This window comes from Piliocolobus tephrosceles, chromosome 1 (assembly GCF_002776525.5).
Source record: "Piliocolobus tephrosceles isolate RC106 chromosome 1, ASM277652v3, whole genome shotgun sequence".
NCBI lineage: Eukaryota > Metazoa > Chordata > Mammalia > Primates > Cercopithecidae > Piliocolobus > Piliocolobus tephrosceles.
In genome coordinates this window covers 11,600,169-11,607,424 of record NC_045434.1, presented here as the reverse complement: position 1 = coordinate 11,607,424, position 7,256 = coordinate 11,600,169, and positions in this window count along the sequence as shown.

Below are 7,256 nucleotides of genomic sequence, written 5' to 3'. Positions count from 1 at the left end.
AGCCATGGAAAGTTTGAGATTCTAGACTCTTCCCCACAGCTGTATGCTAGAAGCTCCCCTCTCTCTCCTAAGCCTTTTACCAGCTAAGATTAAATTAACATGGCAGCCAGTACAGAGGCCAATGAGTGATGAAAGGCAGGAGCTCAGACGCAGTACGGCACCTGTTTTCTAATGAACTGTGGAAGGAGAATAATAACGTTCTTCCTGAAGTGATAGGTGATTAAGCTGGGCTTGGATCTGTTAAAGAAGTGACTCTTTTACCTGAGAAGTAGCTCCAGGGATGGAGATAACTATGTCCCCTGTGTAGACTGGAAGCCATAATGAAATAGGATTAGCATAGTGAACACAAGAATCTCTCAATACTGGCTGTCATGATGCATGTCAGGCCTTGTATCATGCGCTCATTAATTCTCATCTTCACAGTTTGTCGAGGCATCTCACAATAATCCCTAGGCACAAGCTGCACTATCTTCCTGTCCACACTGAATCTATAGAAATGATAGAAAATATATTTTGAAAAATATGTATTTGCACCTCGAAACAAGAAGGAGAACTTATGGTGACTTGAAAACTTGAGAAATCTCCAGGAGAAAAGAAAAGGAAGCTCAGGTGCCAGGCCTGCACTTTAGAAAACTTGCATCTCTTACACACACATGTATACACACGCGTTGATCAGAGGACACCGGGGGCCTGGGTCCTGTGATGCAATGCTCAGCTCTGGCACAATGAGACCTGTAGTCTATTAAAACATCTGCCCTTGAAACGAATACTGCTCAGGCCCCAGGGGATTACTCTACAGCTTTGCCCACTGTCTTCTCTTGCATTCTCTTCCCCAGGCCAAGCAGTGATAATCAGGGTCCTTGTCTCTAAATAGGAACGGTGAGTGTGGGAGCCTGGGATGGAGCGAACAGAGCCGCCCACATATGAATAGCAACACCATGGTGAACATGGAGGCACCTGGGTATCTTATCCAGTCCAGATTGTCCTTCCGCTACTACTGCTAACATTGGAGCAGGTTGGGGCAGTGGTGAACAAGCTCTACATCTCCTAAAGAACTGAGGGGCCTTGACCACAGGGATGAGAATGCAACTGTGAATCACCAGATGCTTGAGAAAAATAAGCCCCACAAAAGGAGATAACAAACCGAATTTACACCTGAGGGCACAAAGTTAATGGAACGATCAGAACAGGATTGTTGCAAAGCAAACTTAAAATTCACAAAAAAATAAAGGAGGGTGTTATATCCATAAAGTAAGAATAGGTGGTTATGAAACAAGAACATGTGGTTTTGAAAATAGACCATTTGGTTATCTTGGAAACAGAAAATACAACTTTGCAATAGCAACAGATCCTTCATTGGCAAAGCTGGAAGTCAGAACAGGCAGGAGGAATACTTTTCAAGTTCTGAGAAAAAAAAATGTGAATGCAATTCTATATCTAGCCAAATGAACATTTAAGAGTGGGGATGAAGTAAAGACATTTCCAGTCATGTAAGGTCTTTAGAAGATATTCTCATATATAGACTCTACCTGAAAAATAACCAAAGACTGTGTTCCAGTTAAAGGATACAAGAATCAAAGAGCAAGAAGTGTTATACAAGGTATAATAGGAAAAGTAAGCAAAATATATTCTTTGTTTAAAAAAGGCTTTTATTAAAATGTGAACCTAAATTTGCAGAAAATGTCATGTAATATGTACATGTTACAGATATACATATATGTAAAGCTGGAGGAAGTGGACATTGGAAAGTCTGTGTATCTGAGGGAGATTAAAAGTGTGTTTGAGTTTCTGGCTTACATTAGGAGAAACTATATCAAGCTGAACCATATGAAGTTACCATTTTTGTAAATTAAAAAAATGGCCTAATATCAGCAATTTCACATGTGCATATAGATAAAAAATGATTCCACAAAGATGTCCATGAAAAGAAGAGAAATCGAATGCCAAACTTTCACATCAACTGAGGGGAACAAAATGGATGGTATGTCACAGATAAAGAAATGAAGATATTTAATCAGTTGCTTTGGATTGGAACCATGTTCTAGTCCTGACTCCCAAGACTCCAAGGTTACTTCAGTACAAAAGGAAAGGACAAAAACACCAAGCAACCACAAAACAAAGAGCTAATGAATAGAGCAGAGATCCTGCCATAACCCCTCCCTTCTTTGTTCTCAGTCCCTCACTCTTGCTGGGGGTTACTTCTTTGGCACCAGGCACCTCACCCTAGGGACCCACGCTGGATGCTGGAAGTTCCTCCCTGGCAAACAGAAATGTATGAAGAGTGCAAGTTGCGTTAAGTTATATCCCCCGGGGTGAGCTGGTCATTCATTCTAACCTCTAGGGACCTCTGCGTTCTCTCCCCTCTGCTCTCCAGTGGGCATGCACTACTCCATTTGGGCTACTAAAACAAAAATTCCTAAGACTGGGTAAATTATAAACAACAGAAATCTTTTGCTCATGGTTCTGGAGTCTGGGAAGTCCAAGATCAGAGCACCAACAGATTCTCTGCTTCATAGATGGTGACTTGTTCTTCATGTGGTGGGAAGGGCCAGGGAGCTCCCTCCAACCTTTTTTATAAGGGCAAGTAGTTCCATTCACATGAGCTCCACCCTTGTGATCAAGTTACCTTCCAAAGGTCCCATCTCTTAATACCTCTTAATCACCTTGGGGGATTAGCATTGCAACATATGAATTTAGCGGCGGGGGCTGGTGGGGGGCAGCACATACATTCAGGTCATAGGAGGGCAGAAGCATGAATTTGTGTTAGGGATAAAATGGAATCTTTGGGTAAGATCCCCACCCCCCAATCAAAAGGGGTGAGCTTCTGGTGGGGGGAGTCAAGGGGCTGTCAACCCTCAGTCCTTGTACTTTTGGATGGCTCCATATCACAGCCAGTGCTCTAAACAGGTAGAGACAGGCTCTGGCTTGTGGGGAAGAGGCCCTTGAGCCTCCATACCCCACCCCAAGCAAGGAGGCCAAAAGGAGGTCAGCATGGGGTCTGTGGATACCACCAAGGGGGCTTTTACCTAAAGTTGCTCTTGAGGCTAACCCCATATGAATTAGTTGGGATTCAACAGAATCAGTTGTGTGTGTGTGTGTTTTAATAAGTTGGGGAATCAGTTAAAGAATTGTGGAGGTCTGAAAGTCTGAAATTTGCAGGACAGGCTGGCAGGCTAGAGACCCAGGGGAGTTGATGTTGTGGCTCAAATCTGAAGGCTGCCTGGAGGTGGAATTCCTTCTTCCTCAGGGAACCTTAGTCTTTTTCTCTTAAGATCTTCAACCGATTGGATGAGGCCCACCCACATTATGGAGAATAATCTGATTCACTCAAAGTCTACTGATTTGAATATCAATCTCATATAAAAAATACCTTCACAACAACATCTAGACTGGTGTTTGACCAAATACCTGGGTACTGTGGCCTAGCCAAGTTGACACATAAAATTAACCACCACTCCATGATTCTTTTCAGGGGAATTTTTTTTCAGTTTTTCAGGGGAGAGGGTAGCCATGGACTTTCCACAAGCCTCATGACTACAGAGCTGCAGCAAACAGGAGAATGAGAGTCAAGGGTTCTGAGTCTTGCTATCTGTCTCTTAGGAGAATACCAACTGTTTATGACTTTGTCTCCCTCCCGCCCTTCCCTCCTTGTCTGAAATAATATAGTAAATGTTCTTCAATGCCAGGAGTTCAAGACCAGCCTGGGCAAAATGTGAGATCCTGCCTCTACAAAAAATACAAAAATTTGCCAGACATGGTGGTGTGCATCTGTAGTTCCAGCTACTAGAGAGGCTGATGTGGGAGGATCTCTTGAGCCCTGGAGTCTGAGGCTGCAATGAGCTGTGATTGCGCTACTGCACTCCTGCCTGTCTCAAAAAAACAAAACAAAACAAAACAAAAAAACCAGCCAGGCGTGGTGGCTCACGCCTATAATCCCAGCACTTTGGGAGGCTGAGGCGGGTGGATCAAGACTATCCTGGCCAACATGGTGAAGCCCTGTCTTTACTAAAAATAAAAAAAAATTAGCTGGGCGTGGTGGCACGCACCTGTAGTCCCAGCTACTCAGGCGGCTGAGGTGGGAGAATTGCTTGAACCTGAGAGGCGGAGGTTGCAGTGAGCTGAAATCATGCTACAGCACTCCACCCTGGCAACAGAGTGAGAACTCTGTCTCAAAAAAAAAAAAAAAAGAAAAAAAAAAATCGCAGTCCATGGTGTTTTTGTTACGGCCACTTGAGCTGTCCAAGAAATTTGGAGACGGGTGGACCTGGCTTTGCGTGCCAGCCCTACCATTTGTTAACCACTTGACCTTGAATCTCTTGAAGAAAGAGTTCTTGAAAATAATTTGTGAGCTTCTAGGAGACAGTGTGGGCAGTCCCTGGCACATAAAAGGCAACTCACAAGCATTGGTTTCCTCCACTCATCTGTAGGAGTGTTTTCAGGGCCCAATAATGGGTACATGAAAATTACGTGGCTGTATCAAAGGAAAGGATGACCACAGATGGAACTATTAACTCGGGTGATGTAAATACTGATATTTTGGAATGAGTAAAATTGCTTTGGATACCTGAATTGTGATGTGCTATCCTAAATTTCATAGCAAACATGTAATGCTAGGATGTCTACATCGGACAGTAGAAAGCTTCTGAAGGAAGACTCTGGGGATTATGGATCAGCTCTGCCTGTAACTTGCAGTGTGGCCTTGGGTAAGTCATTTTTCTCTTGTGGACACGATTAAGGGGATTGGGCTGCTATCTTTAATTTCCTCCTAGGCGTAATAGTTAATGATTCTAGATACCAGTGTTTGTGTACTAAGGGTATTCAACTAAGCGTGCTATTTTATAATTGACATCAAGTGGTGTTAAGTGCTATAACGTGATGTTAGTCAGCGACAGGCCTGTGTGGTTTACAGCTAGAACAGTAATCATTCCTGAGACCAGATGCCTGGTGTTTAATGAATTTTGCCTCTTACTACTCTTTTTGTGTGTGTGTGAATTGGTGCCTCCCTTCTCCCCCTACCTACTTACATAATCAGATTCTAAATTGTGTTGACACAAGTTATGTAGTCTGGATTCTTCAGAAATTTCAGCTTATTTTGGAAGCTCTGAATTCTATAATTTTTTTGGATCTTGCAGAATAATCTTTTCCACTCCCCCAGAGAAACGCTTTCAGTGCTTTTGTTTTGAATTAAAATAATAAATTCAACATTATAAAGAAGAGGATGTTTTTCCCCATGGAGTCTACCCTGGATCTAATCTTATTTTGTAAAAGCATAACATTCATCAGAACTTGTTTGTGACATCCCCTCTTCTGAAACAGCCCAGGACTCAGTCCTGCCACCCCTGTGAGTTGGGCAAGCACCATCTGTCAAGTCCAGGTTGGGCCAGGCTGTCTGAGAGAAGGATGAGGTATGAGGGTCCACTGAGTTCACAGGGGCAACTCCTCCACTAGGCTCCTGCCACTCATGTGCTGTGCTTCAAAGACACGTTCCCCAGCCTACAGAAGGATGAGAATGGGCAGTTACATCTACAGGCAAATGAGGCATAGACTCACAGTTGGATCCCCTTTCTTCTCTCCCAAATTCCAATCTCTCTAAAAAATACTAAATTTGTATTCAGAACACCTAACTTCCCATTTGGACCCTGCTACCACTAACTGTGTGACCTTGAGTATGTCACTCAGCTTCTATAGACTTAGACTCCTCATACTCAAAAGAGAGCAATGGACTAAATTGGGAATGGCAAATACAAGACCTGCACATTATCAGCTGCCCTGCCCATGCAAGGGCCAGACATCACTAATCAATTGTAGCACTTCCAGAACTTGAGAAAACCATTATTAATCGATTGAGGTCAACACATAAAATGGCAACTGACATCTCTGCATGAAATGACCTCTAAGGTCTCCTTCAGATTGAAATATCAGAAAGTGGAATAGGTTGCCAGAGACCAGAATCTCCTCTACCTAGAATTAGGAAAGTCCTACTTGAAGGCAGAGGAATAGGTAAAATGAACTTAAAATTTCTATGATCATTTAGCAACTGAACTCAACTAAGCCAACATTTATTAAACATCTTCTGTGATCAGAGCTCTCTGCTAGTGATGCTGGGATGGATAATGACCATCCTTTATCTCAAAGAACTAAAAATTGCATAGAGGAAGCAGGCAGAATGGCGTACATGTAAATAGCAATACATAAGCAACACATGGGAGCCAAGGTGCTAGAAATAATTTTTGGCCCCCTGCGGTGGCTCACGCCTATAATCCCAGCACTTTGGGAGGCCTAGACAGGCGGATCACCTGAGGTCAGGAGTTCAAGACCAGCCTGACCAACATGATGAAACTCTGTCTCTACTAAAAATATAAAAAATTAGCCAGGCATGGTGGCAGGAACCTGTAATCCCAGCTACTTGGGAGGCTGAGTCAGGAGAATCGCTTGAACCCAGGAGGCAGAGGTTACAGTGAGCCGAGATTGTGCCATTGTACTCCAGCCTGGGCAACAAGAGCAAAACTCCTTCTCAAAAAACAATAATAATAATAATAATAATAATAATAATAATAATAATTTTTTACCCTGTCCTAAATGCTTTAAGAAAAAAAAAATCATTTTGTCCTCTTAACAAGTACATGAGGAGGTATTTGTATTATGTATTATCCCTATTTTTCAGGATGAGAAAACTGAGACTCCATGAGGTTAAGAAATTTCCCCAAACTCAAACAACTAGTTTACTAGCAAAATCAGGACAAAAACTCAAGGACTTAGGCTCCAAGAAAGGATTCTAAGGGGATTAAGGCCAAGGTCACAGTAAGTAGACATCTGACTTGGAAAATGAGAATGATTTTAATAGGCCAGAAAAGGAGCAGGATCTTCCAGGCCAAGGAGTCCTGGGAGGGTCTGGTGTGCTGCGGGTCTTGAAGAACACTCTCAGAGCTGGTTGCAAGCTCGTGTTCTGTTTATAAATATTCTCTAGCAGGTAGCAGCGTGCCTGGCTGTAGCAGAGGCTCAATTAATGTGGATTCTATATACGGTGTTTGGATGAACTTTAAGGTGCATGTAACGGGTGATGAGGTTGGACAGTAAATTTGGAGAAAGATTTTGCAGGACTCGGAATGTGACGGTCATGAGCAGAAACTTGGATTCTCATTCTTGTGGAATTCTGAGAAGACCTGTGATGCAAGTGGCCTTATGCAAGGATGATGATTCTGGCATTAATGTGATTGATGGATCAGAGAGGCGACAGCCTGGATAAGGGCAGATGG